A 15,866-nucleotide genomic window follows, 5' to 3' on the forward strand; every position below is an offset into this window, starting at 1 on the left:
TGAGACAGAAGATGGGAAGGCTTGTGATGCTCTTCTGCTCCTGCAGACAGTTATCTAGCCCACCAGACAGCTCTCCTGGAAGCCCAGAGGAGCTCTACCTATTTGGCAGCAAATTCTGCTGCTCATTGCTGCAGTTTTGCTCTTAAAACTCATGCAATCTCTTTAAGGAAAGGGATGAGATCTTCAATTCTAGTCAGAGGTCTGTCATGAGAATAAGCTCATATTTCTACCTAATCCTCTACAGAGGCTCACCTTGAAGCCAAACCAGTCCATTCTGGTCTCCTCGGATGCAGTGCGAATCTTGTATCTACTAGAAGAAATAAAGAGGTATCTCCATAATTGCAGTTTCTGTTATGTCCACATGAGTCTGTGTTGGTGCGTATTTGCCTCCACTGATCTTTGCACCCTCTCCTGGCTCAGACTCTGCCCTCTGTACTCTGTCTCTCAAGCTCTGTTGTTCTGTTCTCCTAAGCATCACATTGCAGCTGCTGTGATATATGCCAACATCTCCTGCAGGGACACTTCCCAGCCAGTAGCAAAAGTGGTGTTTGAAGTGCTATGGAAGTGCCCACATCCCTTTCAGAGAGCTTGGGGCACCTTCTTAGGCTATTTAGCTGGAAGTAACTACCACACCATAACTTGTGCTGTGCCAAATGGACACTGAGGACCTTCTAACCAGCAAGATGAGTTAGAGGCATTTTCACTGGAAAGAGATTTATTTCTAAACACAGGCCTTTAGTTGTCTTTATTAATACATGAATGGGTGATAACAGCACCTGAATGTAAAAACCCTCAATGATTTATTACTGGGAAACCTGTTTGAGTAGTAGAACGGTGCTTAGTGACATCTGGATAAACAGGAAATCAAATGGGACCAGCTGTGAAGGAAGAGATGGTCTGTGGTTTTGGACAGGAGTGAATACACCCTGCCCTCAAGCTCCAGTTGCATTTGGGGATGGGTATACGGATCAGTTCTGTGAATTGCACAGGTGTGTATGAATGCATGTGCATGTATGCATCTGTATGTGTCTCTCTTTCTTGAATATTACACACTTTTTGCTGAAATAAGGGAGAGTGAGACTGCAGCATGGATATTTATAAGAAGAGAGCAGTCCATGAAATATTTATGCCAGTATGTATAACCCCTCCCAGCCCTGCAGTACATGTCAAGATCAGGCTCAGATAAAAAGTCACAGGATTATCCCAAAAGTGGAGTGTTTTACATGCCTTCCCCAGGCATCCCCTCTGCTCTGGTGCAGGCCTAGTGGAGAAGGTTGAAGAAGCACAAAGAATTTAAAGGAGTTCTCATCAATTCTTTTCAACCCTTGCTGTTTCCTAAGGGGCAGGTGGAGACTTGTGCATGGTGCATTCAGCAGCAAAGATGAGCTCTCTCCCTGACAGTGTGGAAGGTTGCCAAAACAAGGATTTCCATAAAGAGGGCTGAGAGTCACACCTGGCCAGGTGTTGCTCTCTTATGAGGCCAACTCCTACCCCACCTAAAATGAGACAACCTGAAGTAGAGAGGGAAGGTGATCAGATAGATGCACATAAAGGTATCACAGATATACACCTGTCACTCAGCCAGCGCCAGAGAGACGCCAGGCACTGAAGGAAAATTTTTTTTCCCCTGACATTTTTGGTGTGGATAACAGAGTTCAAGCAGAGCAGAGGAGCCCAGCAATAATGGCTTCTGTTGCCTTAAGCTAAGCTGCTTAATTGCATTGGACTGGTTCATCTAATCAGGGAGAAAGGTGAAATCCCTTGTTTCTTGCCCCAGCTGACTTTCCTAAATGAACAAAGCCCGTGAGCCAAATACCGGGTGATCCCAAACATCAGAAATTGCTGAACAGGGCAAAAAGAGTCACACTAGGAGTCCTGTGGGCAATAATGTGTGAGCATGCATACACTGAAATGGCTTGCAAATCAGGCTGAATCTGAAGCCCGGTAGCCACGATCCTCCCAGCCTGCTGGAAATACATTGTTCCTAACTTACCTCCTCTCCCATTCTCTGGCTTCTGGGCAGCAGCAAGCAGCTCTCAAATGATTATTGGTATCTAGAAGAAGCTCTGCTGAAACAGTTGAAATAAGCATCTTTTTTCCATTCAGTGTCTCACAGATCAGGGTCATTTTCTCTCATTCCTGCCCTTCTCCTCCTTAGCAAGACCTTGGTTTGCTGTTTAAAGAACTTGCAGTCACCGTAAGCTATAAACTGTTCCTCCAGGATGTTAAACTAAAGATCTTGGTGTACTCCAAATAATCATGGGTAGAAGGGTAAAATCTCATCAAGAAGGGCCCTAACCTGGACTGGTCTCTTTCCATGTCCTGTCACTCAAACATCCCAACTCTGCAGCAAAACTGGACTATATGCGTCAGAGCCTGGGCGAGTGTAAAATCAGGACAGGACTGCGGGTGTCTTGCTGACCTATGAGAATGTGTCCCATAGCATACAGAGAAGCATTGGTAGTCTAGCTAATTTTACTTTGGAGCCATTCAAGGCAAGGCAGGTATCAAAGGAACAGTTTTGGTGTCAATCCAGCCTCTGTCACCCATGACAAATTCCACATTAGGCGGGGAGAGAGTACAATGAAACCAGTGTCATATGTGGAGCCTGACCCTGGTCTTCTCTCTCTGGTGACTGATGCAGCATTAGACACCGCAGTGTCAGAGAGGTGACCTCAGTGATTAGTGCTGTGATTGCTCTGGGAAAGGGACCTACCACCAGCACACGGAAAAGGCTCACCACATCACTCCTGTGGCTGCATGTTTATCACCAGCATCAGCCACACTACCTTCAAGCCCTGGGCTCCAGGACCACATATCTTTCACCTGCCCAGATGTCACCACCCACTGCAGATAATGCTCCAAACCCTCCATCTGCTCTTGAGGGCTGCTGGCTGGCCAGGGATTACCCCGGTGTCCTTCCACCCACGCTCCCAGCCAAGCCAGGGGTTTCCCTGCCAAGCTGGGGTTTGTGCCAGGAGAGGGAAGTTACCCTTATGCAGACCGTGGGTGCAGGGGAAGGTGGGCTGGAAGGTGGACCCTGGGATAGCTCTGATACCACACAGTGCCTGATCCCTGTGGTGGATGTAATGTGTATGCATAGTGCAAATGTCACGAGACCTGGCTGCACATCCTGCTGCCACGACTCACCCAACACGTGGCCCTGGGCAAGGCTTTTGCCACTTCCTTCTTCTGTCTCCCTGCCTATCTGTCTTGTCTAATTAGGTAAAAGCTTTCCAGGGTAGAGATTGTTTCTCCCTGGGCAGTGACACAGAGTGGCTGGAAGTACTCCTAGACACAATTAACACCCTAGCAGAGCAGACCCTCTGGATATGACAGTGTCAGCAGGAACAGGCATCCCTAATGCAAACTTATCTTGTCTCAATTAGCAGGCAGCAAAATGTGAGACCTTTTGTGGTTTGGTTGGAAAGTGAAGGGTCTCTCCTACAGAACCAGCCAGAGTGGCTCCCTACTCTCAACATGCCAGGAAAAGCATGGCTTTTGCAGACAGTGCAGGATACATATCCAAAAAGCCTTGCAGGCTTTACTCAAGCACAAAGAAAGGCTTTCTTGATCTTTGTGCTGCTAAAGGAAAATCTTTGCCCACTGGCTGGAGACAGCTGAAAGACTTCTGAAGCTTAGCTTATCTTGCAGGTAGAGGAACACAGGCAAAGGGGAGACATTTAATACTCCTGTACAGGGCCAGAAGTAGGACTTGATGATCCTTGTGGGTCCCTTCCAACTCAGCATATTCTGTGATTCTGTGACCCTGGCATAGTTACCACAAGGGCTTAGGGCTGCTCGCCTTCGTCACAGTGGAGATAACATCAGCCTACTGAAGACAGTCTCAAGCAGCCTAATTGCTCCTGCAGAAGGAAAATGTGGGCCACAGAAGCTGCTCTGGCTCTTGGCTAATTGTCAGGCAGTTGTGCACAGGGATTCTGTATCCTGGAGGAAAGGCTGCTGAAGATGGATGCTGTGGCAGCCAGCATGGAGATGAGCCTTGTGTAAGCATCATGAGGGATGGGTGGACAGAGGAATACACAAAGGAACGGGCTCCGTTCTCTGCCTTCTGCTCCTCCTTGGGGCTGTAGTTCCAAGTTGGGGCGTTATGCCAAGGATGGTGGTCACCATCTCAGACTAAAATGGTGAGGGCTCTGTTGAGGGCCAAGGGAGAGTAGGGAGCAGGGTTATGTTGGCTGCTGGGAGTTTAGACAGGGGCACTGCAAGGGATTCAAAAGCAGGGTCTTAGTCTGTCACTACCTTATAATTTCATTGTTGTTTGCCAGCAGATTGAAGATATTGAGAAGAGAATGTCATGAGTCTAGCACCCCTACAGACATTGCTAACCTCAAATGCAATCACCACAGACAGCATTGCAGAAAGGCAAACCTGAGGTGTGTGGACATACCAAACCCAGACTCTCCTCACTATAATCCATATGCTCAGGATGTTTCCGACATGACTTATAAATAACACATTTGCCTTAAATATTCAGAAACCCACAATTATGTCCTCTAGAATTCATGCCAAACAAAATAAGCAAACATTTTGAGATTATATAAGGCAGTCTATGTGCTTGAGAGCTGGATACTAAAAATGGTAGTGGCAACAAATGCGGTGTTCTTCCTCTTCCTGATGCACACTGGTAAAGTGTGTGTCAGGTAGGGTTTTGGCTAAGGTGGAAACTAGGACTGGCTTGAGCATATGGTTCTGGCAGCCTTCGTCTCCTTCTCCTCTCTGTGAACACTTCACCAGTTTTGCTCGTCACCCTGGCAAGAAACGCAACAGAACCCAGCTACTCTGATGGGGATCCACCTACACTGACCAGGCTGATTGCAGGAGAGGGAGCCAAGCTTTGTGGAGTTTGAGAGGCAGCAAGAATTCAAGCAGTCTTCCCTTGAGCTCATTCACAAAACGGGCGCCCAGATCCCTGTGAATCCACATGCTCACCAAAAGGAGCCTGGAAATGATCTGAGTGAGAGCACAGATGGAAATCATTGTCATCAGGGAGGCCAAGAGCTTTGCAGGAAGCACGAAAGGATCAGATGTTTCAATGGATAAAAAAGAACATCCAGAGCAACATGAGATAGAATAAAAATGTAAGAGATCTAAGCCCTCTTCCTCCAAAATACAAGACAGTCCTGACTGACAGTGACAAAATGACGTAGCTGAGCAGGTTGTTTTGTAATTACCTGCAGCTGCATTTCATGCCCCTTTTACCTGCAATGTCTGGCACTGGCCCCATCCCAGATGTAACTCAGAATTAAACCACCGGGAAACTGGCAAGAGTGGAATGAGGGCACTCATTGGGCACTCCACTCTGTGGAGGGCAGACAAGGAGACAAACTGAGAAACCTCAACTGTGGTAGAGCACACACATCACCCTCTTTCTCTTTCCCTTACCCCCCCTTTCTCCCCCACCACTTCTGCCAAGAAAAGGTCTTGCCTAAGCAAAGCTCTGATGACAGAACAGCCTGCCTTGGATATTTAGTTAGGCAAGGGAAAAAATTAATTTTCAGACCATCTGTCCTGTCCAAAGAATATCAGTCTTTCCCAAACTGAGCTAACTACATGAAATGGCAACAGTAAGCAATATGATATTAAACAATAATAAATCAAAGCTGACATCATTTGGAGCACATCCTGACCCTCCCCTCTGGGGGTATCACTCTTCTGTGTGTCAACAGCAGAAAGAGAAAAGCAGAAAGAAGCTTAATCTGAATCAGAAAAAGACAGTGGGCCTAAGATGGTATTTCTGAGAAAGAAGACCCCTCCAAAAGACTTGCTGTGGGTACTGTGAGAATTGGAAAGGGACACTGGAGTGGAAGGATGGGACAGAATGAACTATCTCCTTTGCAGCAGCTAACGGTCTAGAATAGCAAAGCCACTCTCAGCTCAGAGGGCTGGGACCATCTGTCCCCACTGCAGCACACAGCACACCCCCAGAGCCTCTGCCTTTGCAGTGGGATCTCTTCTTCAAAACTTCAAGAGGGCTGCCCACCTTCATCCAGAACAGCTAGCCCAAAAGCTTAGACATATTGAGAGCTGCAGGTCAGAAGGGGAACACTTGGGGTGGATTTGGAATAGAGGATGCAGTGAGAGTTTGACAGTGACATAAAGTGACAAAAGAGCAGTTCAATATCACAGGAATGGCTTGAGAAGACATTCCTTTATCTTTAAACTAGATGGAGACTAATGGGAGAGTATGGGCAGCAGCAGACAGCCAAGCTTGGTCTAAGAGGGGTGTGCAGTCCAGACATCTCAGTGACATGCCACTACTGGGATCCACGCTGTGAGGCAGAAAACTAGGTTAAAACTCAGATTAAAACCCAAGCTCATCAGGGTGTTTACCAAAGTGCAATTCCCCTACTGGAATGCAATGCAGACATATGCAAGGGAAGGCTGGGTTTAGCTATCACCCTGTAAAATACTAATGGAGAAGTGACTTAAGGGAGTTTTGCTCCACAGCCAGCCCTACAGCTCTGTACTAAGCACTTCAAAGCACATAAACCTATGTTTCGTTGACTTTAATAGGAGCAGAAAAACGAAGCCATTTTCCCAGTGATGTATCAGCATGGGACACCACTGTCAGGTGTACTGCAGATATAGTTTCTTCTCCTGTCTCCACTCTGCACACATCCCCCAGGTCAGAGTATTTATACCTAGACAATATAGAAGTCTCCTCCCTCCCTAGTTCGATGCTTTCTCCAACAGTATGTCCAAGAAACCAGCCAGGAGGCAAGGGCAAGGTGGCAGATGGATGGTGTTCAGAGAGCCCAGCTTGAACCCAAAAGCACCCCGCATCTCCCAGGTGCGGATCTACACTTGCACTACCGGCCCAGTGCAGGATGGTTGACAGTGCTAGGGCAGTGCTGTTCTGCGGCTGCTTTGGCCTTCGTAAGAGGCTGCAGACATTAGGGTGGATGGCTCTAAAGAAGGTAGAGTCCGCGGCAGTGGGTGAGAAATAGGCTTTGGATCACTCCACTGGCAAGTCAGTCTGGGGCAGCTCGGTGAGTCCCGGAGCTGGGCTGATAGGGGCCGTAGGGCAGGAGAGATGGGCCCGGGCAGAGCCGGGAGGGGATTACAATGCACGGTGCTGCTCTGTCTGGTGCCGACTCTGCAGACACCGAGATGTGCGTGTGATAAAAGAGATTATTTACAACAAAGGGAAGAAATACGGTACTCGAGTTTCTTCCCTTCCGTTTTAATGGGTTTCTCGCAGGTGTGCCGCTCCTAATGAGTGTTGAGTCATGCCGGCCAGAGCTTTCTCTTGCACAACTTCTCCCTGCCTCCCCAGGTTGTTCTGTATCTGCCCACTGATAGCACTCTACCTGATGACTGGGGCAAGCACCACTGCCAGCAGCAGGTCTTACGCAGTATTTGCTGAGCTTTAGCAGAACGGGACCCGATTGTTTCACGTTGGCCGCTGTTTGCTCGGCCAGCTCACTGTTTGCTCGGCTACTCCTCTCCGACCGCCCCTCCAAAACCCTCCACGGCTGCTCTTGCGGTGGCAAAGGACGAAGCAGCCCGGGAGTGCAGCCGCAGCCAGCCCCAGAGCTCGGGGCCACACGAGCAGCAGCAGCAGCAGCAGTGCCGAGGACGCCCCGCTGCCCTCCGGGATCACTTGCACCCCTCCCTGCCCCTGAGCTCTGCCTCACACCCACCACCCCGGCTCCGCTCTCAGGGCAAACACTGAAGCTGAAGGTGAAACCAGCCCAGCCGTGCAGGCCCGCCGTAGCTTGACACCAATGCCCTCCAGCACAGCGTGGGAACAGACTAACCCCAGCAGAGAACACACCGGCTTGATGCAGGGATGGCTCATGCTGCAGCCAGCTGGAAGCAGCCAGCAGCTTCAGCACAACGTGATCAACCCCCATAAACACTTAATTTTCCTTTTCCTTTCTATTTTTCTTCCAGGCTACTGGTGGAGTGGTCTCATGTGGCAGGCGGTATCCATGTGCATCATTCAGAGGCACCAATCTCATCAGGGCTCTCTTGACAACCTCTGTGCACTGGGGAGCACTTCTCAAGGCCTGATGTGTGAAACCTACAGCAGGACTGTGAGTCCAAAGACACAGTGTGAGTAGACAGCATTCCCTTGCTGATTCAGCTGAATGTACTGGCACATTATCACATGGAAAAAGCTGAAGTATTTTCACTGACTCACACAGGTCCAGAGATCCTGTTAGATCTATCCCAGCCTATGACAGTGGGTAGAGCCTGTCTGTGAGTGTCAGTGTTCTGGAATTGCAAAGGACAAGAAGGGGAATCCCTTGTGGGAGGAACTTGGATCCTGTCTAACACGCCAAGGAGAACAGAGACCTTCCACCCTGCAACAGGCATGAGCTGCAGGGCTGCACAATGGAGAACCTTGCTGCAGTTTAGGTTCATCTCTGAATCCGGCCTTCCGTCTCTGAGTGGCTCCACATTCCAGGGCACAGTGTCCCAGCATTAAAAATACCAAGGCTGACAGATAGAGTTTATTAATAGCATGAGCGGTGTTTATTGCTGAGCAACAGTCAGCAGCTTGGAGGTTACTGCTGTTACAAGCCAAGGTCTGAGAGCATTGCCACATTGCTCCGTTCGCAGGGGAGGAGAGGCTCCATCTCTGGAGGCAGAACCCATGGGGAGAGGGGGCCTAGCTGCCTCGAGGACCTGCTGTGAATGCAAAGGAGCAGGTTACAGGTCTAACATCCTGGCCTGCGACACAGGACAGCCCCCAAGGACTGGGGGACCCCAGCATTCCAGAGTGACTGCTGTAACAGCCAGTGCAGTTTGTGCAAATGGGTGCAGAGCAGACACCAGCACTGAGCACCCACCTTCTTCCTGACACCTATGCACAGCTGCCCTTGAGACACCATTCCCTACCTGTGAAGAGTCTTGGTGTCCTAGGGCCTCTCTCAGACCTACATGTGGCCCCCCTGCTCTGTCCCTGCCCCTGGCTCCTGCCCCATAGTCCTTGCCAGGCTCTAGGCACCAAGCTAAAACATTGGTTTTTAATATCCTTGTTTCACAGGAAAGGACAATTGAAGTGTAGAGAGGAGAAATGATTCACCAATGGTGATCTACTGCTTCCATTCTGGAGATCTCCACAGATTTCATGACTACATCTTAGTGATCCAGAAGAATTGATGAAGTAGGACACTTGGCTGGGTGTTCTGCAAAGATCTACATACCCAACTTCCCTGAAAATCTCTGAAACAGCCTTGAAAGAGGGGCAGGGGTTCAGAGACTGAAAAAACTTGAAACCTAATAAGCTGTTGTCATTCCCCAGACTCACAGTTCATACTCTGGAGCTGGAGGCCAAATTCACTTTTCAGCAGACATTTCTTTCCAGTTTTTGATCTTACTGTCCCAGCAGACTTTATGTGTTTCTTCCCACTCTCCAGGTTTCTCTCCTGAAGAGCTCTTCCTTGGTTTTACCAGTTTATGGTTAAAACACTATACCATGAGTGTGCTGCAAGCAACATCCCACTTCACTCTGTTTCTTCTAATTTTTTCCCATTCTCTTTGTCATCACAGGCAACATGCAGGGGTCTCCCAGAGAATGTTGGCCCTGGATTATCTCATTACATATTTCTTCAAAGGAAGATGAGTTGCAGCTGGGAAGCTTTTCCACCCTGCCCACACAGCCCGCAGCACACCTGGAAATAACATTACGTGACTGATGAGTGCTTGTCCTAATCAAAGCGTGAGTTTCCTTTGGAGTCAGGCAGTGAGGAGCAAAGGCTCAGGGACAGGCTGTGATGTAAGTGGAAGTTGTGCATTGCACAGCACACAAAACTTCTGCTTTCCACTCACTGCCTGCTATCGAGGAATCTCTGAGCACTGAATAGAGGCAACCAATTAATTCTTCTTTAACTCCTCCTATTAATTCACTTACAGATCATGCCCCAGGGCAGCTCAGTACTGTTATCATCACTGTACTTTTATCACCACTAACAGCTGAGGCACAGACCAGAGTAGTGATTGACACCACACTTATTAGGAAACAAGGGACGGAGCTGGGAAGACAACCCAAGACTCCCAGCTCTGGCAGAATATCAAGGTACAGAAATACCTGTAATGTACAACACCATAACTTTTAGTGAGCTTCTTTTACGCTAAGACAAAACAAAGGGTTTGATAAAAAGAATCTTCCATGGATGCTGAAGCTTTGGTTTGTCTTTGCTACAATATCCTATCCAAAACTCCTTTTATTCTCTGTAATATCCTCCAAGCAGGTTTCCCATCCTACATTGCCTTCCATCTTTATTCATACCCTCTCATCCTCAATGAGTTAAAGATCAGTCATCCAGTGCTAGCCAGCACCCCAGACTCAAAGGATTCACTGTTTCCTGGTGTCTCCCAGGCTGCTTGAACTGAAAGAGCCAAGGATCTAATTCAGAGGTATCCACAGAAAATATTTGTGTCGCTAGAATGTTCACAGACTTATCATCTGAACGAGAAAATTAGGAGTCTCTGGATCATTCGCATCTGTTCACACAGGCAGGTCTGCGTGGAGATGCTGATCAAGGGCACAGACCTCTTATGCTCTCAGCACAGCAAAAGCAAGGTGCCTTCTCTCCTCCCTCAAGGACCCTCAGTCTGGGTCAGGGAGCTGGCCCATGGATGTTTAGTCTGGAACGGTCTGTGGAACACGATTTGGTGGTGTTCCCGTGATATTTCACACAATAAGCTTAGGGAGGACAATGCAGTTGCTTTGTGAGACATGGTGATGCTGTGTCTTGTGACACAGCCTATTAGCAGATTGGCTAATGCTGGGTGTGCAGCTGCTTTCTGTCATGGGAAAGGCTGAAAGCAGCCAGAATATACCTGTGAATCCTGCCTCTAATTATTTAGAGCAAAACACACTCTGCTCCCAGTTTTCCCTCATCTGTGTACCTTGCATACACATGAAAAATAACAGCCAATAACCTGAATAGAATTTCCCCTTTATGCCTTACTGAAACCCTGCTCAGTAAGCAGGATTACATTTGAAATAGGCTATAGTAGAGATACAAGAAAAGACACACGGATGCCCACATTTCTTTTCATGAAGAAACTTGCTAACCAGCCAAATTAATTTTTCTACTTCTGCTTAACCTCAGCTGCCTCTACAGCCCTATTTAAAACATTTTGCCTCTTTACAGGATCTGTCTGGCAGCCCTCCATCACTGCCTAATTGTGCTGGGGTGGGATGTGAAACAGCCCGATGAGGGAACATAACATTTTTCCCTCAATTTCACCAAAGCAAAGATTTCCCCTTCTTGCTAAGGGTGGCATGGTGCTAGCAAGAATCTCAGCAGTGAAATTCCTGTGAACTGATGGGAACAGCCCTTCTCCTGGAGCAAGGAGACAATATCTGAGAGCTGTGGATGGAAAAACGAGGTAGTCAGCTCATAAAGAAAATTAACCCAGTGGACATGATTTGCCTACATTCTCCAAGCTGGAGTTCTTTTATAAGGCTGGCTGCAGAAAGCTCTTAAGGATAACAACTAATCCCTGGATAAGGGTCAAAGTTCTTGCTGGGCATTAAAACTTGGTGATGTGATTAAAGAAAAAGTGAAAATTTGCTGTTCAGAGCAGAACCTCCAGTGAGGAAGCTGCAGGGTGCCAGCACTCTGGTCGGTTCTGAGTGATCCCAGGACACTGGGGATGAGGAGTTAATGGGTTTGGCTCATGGTGCTGGGATGTCTGGGGTGCCTGAAGGGGATGTAAAGATACTTGGGTGTGAAGCAGTGTAACAGCCCTCTGAAATGGCCCCTAGATAGGCAGAAGGTTAGTACCCTGGCACAGAACATCTGGAACTTCACCTCTTCAACACGTTTCTTGAAGGTCCCCTCTGGAAAAAAAATACTTAGCAGTTGCTTTGGATACTCCTGATTGGATGTCTGGGGTTTGTGTGTATTTACAGCCCAAGAGGCAAATAGACCTCAAATGACTTAAAACTAGGTGAGAAACTAAAATATCCACTGCAAGACAAGGATGTATTTACAACTCCCTTCCAGGTATAGGAAAGGTCTGAGATTGACAGCACCAGAAGATGGGGAGTGAATTAAAAATAGGGTGGAACCTGGATGTAAAGGGATATGGCAAGAGCCTGAAGAGCAGAGTTTGAAGCATGCCTGAGGGGACTCACTGGCAGGATTCAAGGCTAGGAAGGAAAGTCATTGCTGCCAAACCACTTGCCCAGCTGAACCTCACAGCACTTTGAAAACTAATGCAATCTGGGAATGTTTGCCTTCTGAGCTTTTAAGTATACTTGGGTCATACTGGATTTCATATCTTCAGGGGCATGAAAGACCAACTTTTTTTTTTTTTTGCTAAAAGCAGTTACTTTTTCACACCCCACTGGTCATTTGCTAGCACAAGATTCTCACCATTGGCCATCTTGGGCTCTAGCAGGTGCCTCTTCATCTGCATAGTCAATAGCCACAGGATCTCATGACTCCCTTGTCTAGAGCAGGGCTCTCTGTGGCAGGGGGAGGCCAAGGGGTTGCCCAGGGAAGGTGCATCAGGTGCTGGGGAGGATGGAAGTTCGGGACCTTCTGCAAACCCTCACTGTGAGTTTTCCAGCACTCAAAGCAATTCACACCAGTGAGAAATGTGTCCATGGGAGTGCAGGAGGTTTCATAACTGGGAGGGTTCCCTGCTCCTGAGGCTGCCAGATAATCTCAGACCTGCCCCACCCCACTCCTGAGACACATCCAGTCTACTCCTCCTCATCCTCCCACCTCACCTCACAAGGGCATCACTTACCTTCCATCCTCATCACCTTTGCATTATGTCCTACCTCTCCCAGCCAACAAAGCCCCTCCTGAGCTGTGTCTTGTTCCTCCTCCCCCTCATCCCCCTATTCTGTTTGCTCTCATCTCCTTAAATACCAGATGGAAGGAGATGCTGTTGGTACCCAAATACCTGTTGATGTTCTCTTTCTAATAATGGAGAGGAGCATGGAAATGTGACTGCCCCTGGGACTGAGTGATGAGGGGCCAGTGACTTACCTGCTTTGGGAGAAGGCATACAGAGAACCCTAACCATTTCACCAAGATGGGAAGCCTTCTACTAACTGGAAATAAAATAAGAATTAGTAAATGGCACTTGGTGTCTGTCAAGGGTCCCAAAAAGAAGGATGGGATTTTTCTTATGCATGGAGGAATCAAGGCAAGGGAGGGAAAGCAAGGTATCAGTGATCCAGTTGGGAACTGAACTCAGCTCCCTCTCTTCCCACACCTCCACTCTGTTCTACAGACCAGGACTCGCTGACTCCCACGGTTCCTTCAGCTGTACTAGGCAATCCCTATCTGATGGTGAGGCAGAAACACAGCTCACCAGATGATTGAGCATAGCTACGTGCAGGACCGCACTGCATCCACTCCGTGGGCACCACCACCACTATCCCAGCACTGGCAGCCACAGCACCCTCCTGACTCAGCAGGACCAAGGAGAAGGTTCTCCTATGAACTCCCCCAGCTGGCACCTCCAGCAGAAGTGATTGCAAATTCCAGAGCAAACTGAGAAATCCTCCAAAAGGATTTAGAGAGATTAGAAATAAGCAGGAAACAAAATGAGATTTAACCTGGGAAAAGATAAGCTAATGTATTTGGGGCAAAGCTGCTTTGCTGTGGGAGGGGACACCCTGGAAAGCAGAGCTGCCAGAAGAGGTTGAGAAAGAAAAACCATAGAGAGATGCATCTACAGAGAGACATTAGGAGATATGTTCAGAGTCAGCTGCCTCTTCTATGTTTTTGGAATGATTCACCTTTGAGCATGTTCAGCAGTAGACAACTTTTAAGGGAAAAGGAGTATTATTTTTATATATGAAAGGTGTTGGGATACAAGAAAGAGAAATTATAGAGACCAGAGCTTGGTGAGCTGACACTATGGGATTTAAAGGTCCATTTTATGTTACTGGCCAAGAAATTACTCCAGAGGAAACGTAATCAGACTCCATAATCATATGAGGGTCTACGTCAGAGAGAAAGGGAACACACCTACTGACACACTTGCAAACTTAAGGGTGAAATTAAGTCAGAAAAGAGAAGGTAAAGATAACGATAGAGTCCAGGCAGTGCAACAGGTTAGGCTGTTCAGGACAGCAGCACGTGATTAACAAGACAACCTAAACCCACAAGTAGTTCCTCTTGGGATGTCTCTGAGTCTGTGACTGGTCCCAACAATTCAGCAAGGGTGTGGATCACACTCAGTCCCACAAAGTGACTCACAAAAGTCACAGCCACTTGCACTGAACATCCAGCCACCCAAGTGGGGTACTGGTGCACAGGGCAGTGCCACTCCCTGACTCATCAGCACCTCCTCCAGCAGCTCAGCCAGTTCTTCCAGGTGCTGTGCATTGACTAGGTCTGCACTGTACATCCACAATACAGAGCTCTGGGAAGCCAATGCTGCAACAAAAAATTGGCCCGCAGCCTCAAGACCAGCCTCAGATTAGTCACTGAATAACTCAGGATGATCCTATGACTCATAATTTATTATGCCTATGAAGACTGGAAACAATCATATCCTGTGCCGTTGACCCCCATTCACCACACTACCAGTAGTGAGATAAATCAAAGTAGGAGTTAGCTTCTTATCCCCAGGAGAAATAACACCTTTGAGCAAACATAATCTGCTCAGGAGTCTTCAGGCTGCTTCTCCCAGATGTGAGGTCCTTGGAGTGCAAAAAAGAGGACTTTAACCTCCCGGCAAGCTGCCCAACATAAGGAAGGGGACTTGGAGGGGGAATGGGCAAGTTGAAGCTGTGAAGAAAAGAAGTAGAGATGATCAACAGGAAGTTGCATTTCCAGAAGTTAGTATCTGCACAGGCATCTGAGCAACCAGGTGAGGGGTCTCTTCAAAAGGAATGAGTCCATCATAAATCTCTACTGGGGGTTTTGCTTCTGAACTCAGTATCAGAGTTGAGGACAGAAGGAAGAGCAGGGAGGGATGCTGGTGGGAGTCTTGCTTCTGGAGAAGAGACCAATGACACAAACATATACTCCCTGGTATCCTTATGTTTGTGGCACAGGCTGGATCCAGTGCCAGCAGGTTCTCTGTAGGTGAGAGGGACAGGAAGGCCACATAGTGAAATGGCAGCTTGGCCACCTTTCCAAAGTCTACACTGTGGCTCAGAAAGGAGTTATGGGCAAATGAAGGTGAATTGCTCAGGCCTTAAAATATCTGAAGAGGTGATGGAAATGAATTACTTGCATAAGCTGACCATTTTGCTCATCTTGTGCTGCCTCTTGTGAGCTGTCAGTAGGGTTTGCACCTAAGGGGTGAGGTCTCGCCCTTTTTATCTCCCCTTAGATAATGCTCCCACTGAAAAGGGTTGCAAAGGCACAAGGGTTTGCATCAGTCATACCCTTCCTCCACTATAGACCCGTTTGACCAAGATTCAGAGGTAATGCCATCTGCGGCCAAAGCTTTTCACCTTGAAGCTACCACACAGCAGGTACAACACAGGTTGGGAGCAAGGCATCCTGACTTGCATCCCAGATTGTTTTGGGATTATGTGAGCCTCCCTGGGGAATGTTCAGCAGGAACTGACATTCATCACCAGTCCTAGCAGGGGTCTGAGCAGAGCCAGACGCCCTCCCTAGCCTGGGTCCCAAAACTCTCCAAGCATGGAGTGCACCAACAACTCAGAATAGCTGGCAAAGGAGGTGTCAAAGCAAACCCTGAAGTAAAGCCCTCCTGTGCTGGCATCAGGCTTGCAGGATGCCTTCCCCCTGCTGCAGACACCAGGCTTGGCCAGGAGATGGGCAATGTGGTGGGCTGGGCAGCAGAGGCACCTGAGTGCTAAACACACAGAGAATCCTACAGCAGCTGGCTGCAGTGGGCAGCCCTAATGCCTGAAGAGATGCTTGGGCAGGCCAGGG

The sequence above is a fragment of the Pseudopodoces humilis genome, chromosome 3 (assembly GCF_049639895.1).
Source record: "Pseudopodoces humilis isolate 2021_Gansu_Grassland_sample_001 chromosome 3, ASM4963989v1, whole genome shotgun sequence".
In the NCBI taxonomy this organism is placed as follows: domain Eukaryota; kingdom Metazoa; phylum Chordata; class Aves; order Passeriformes; family Paridae; genus Pseudopodoces; species Pseudopodoces humilis.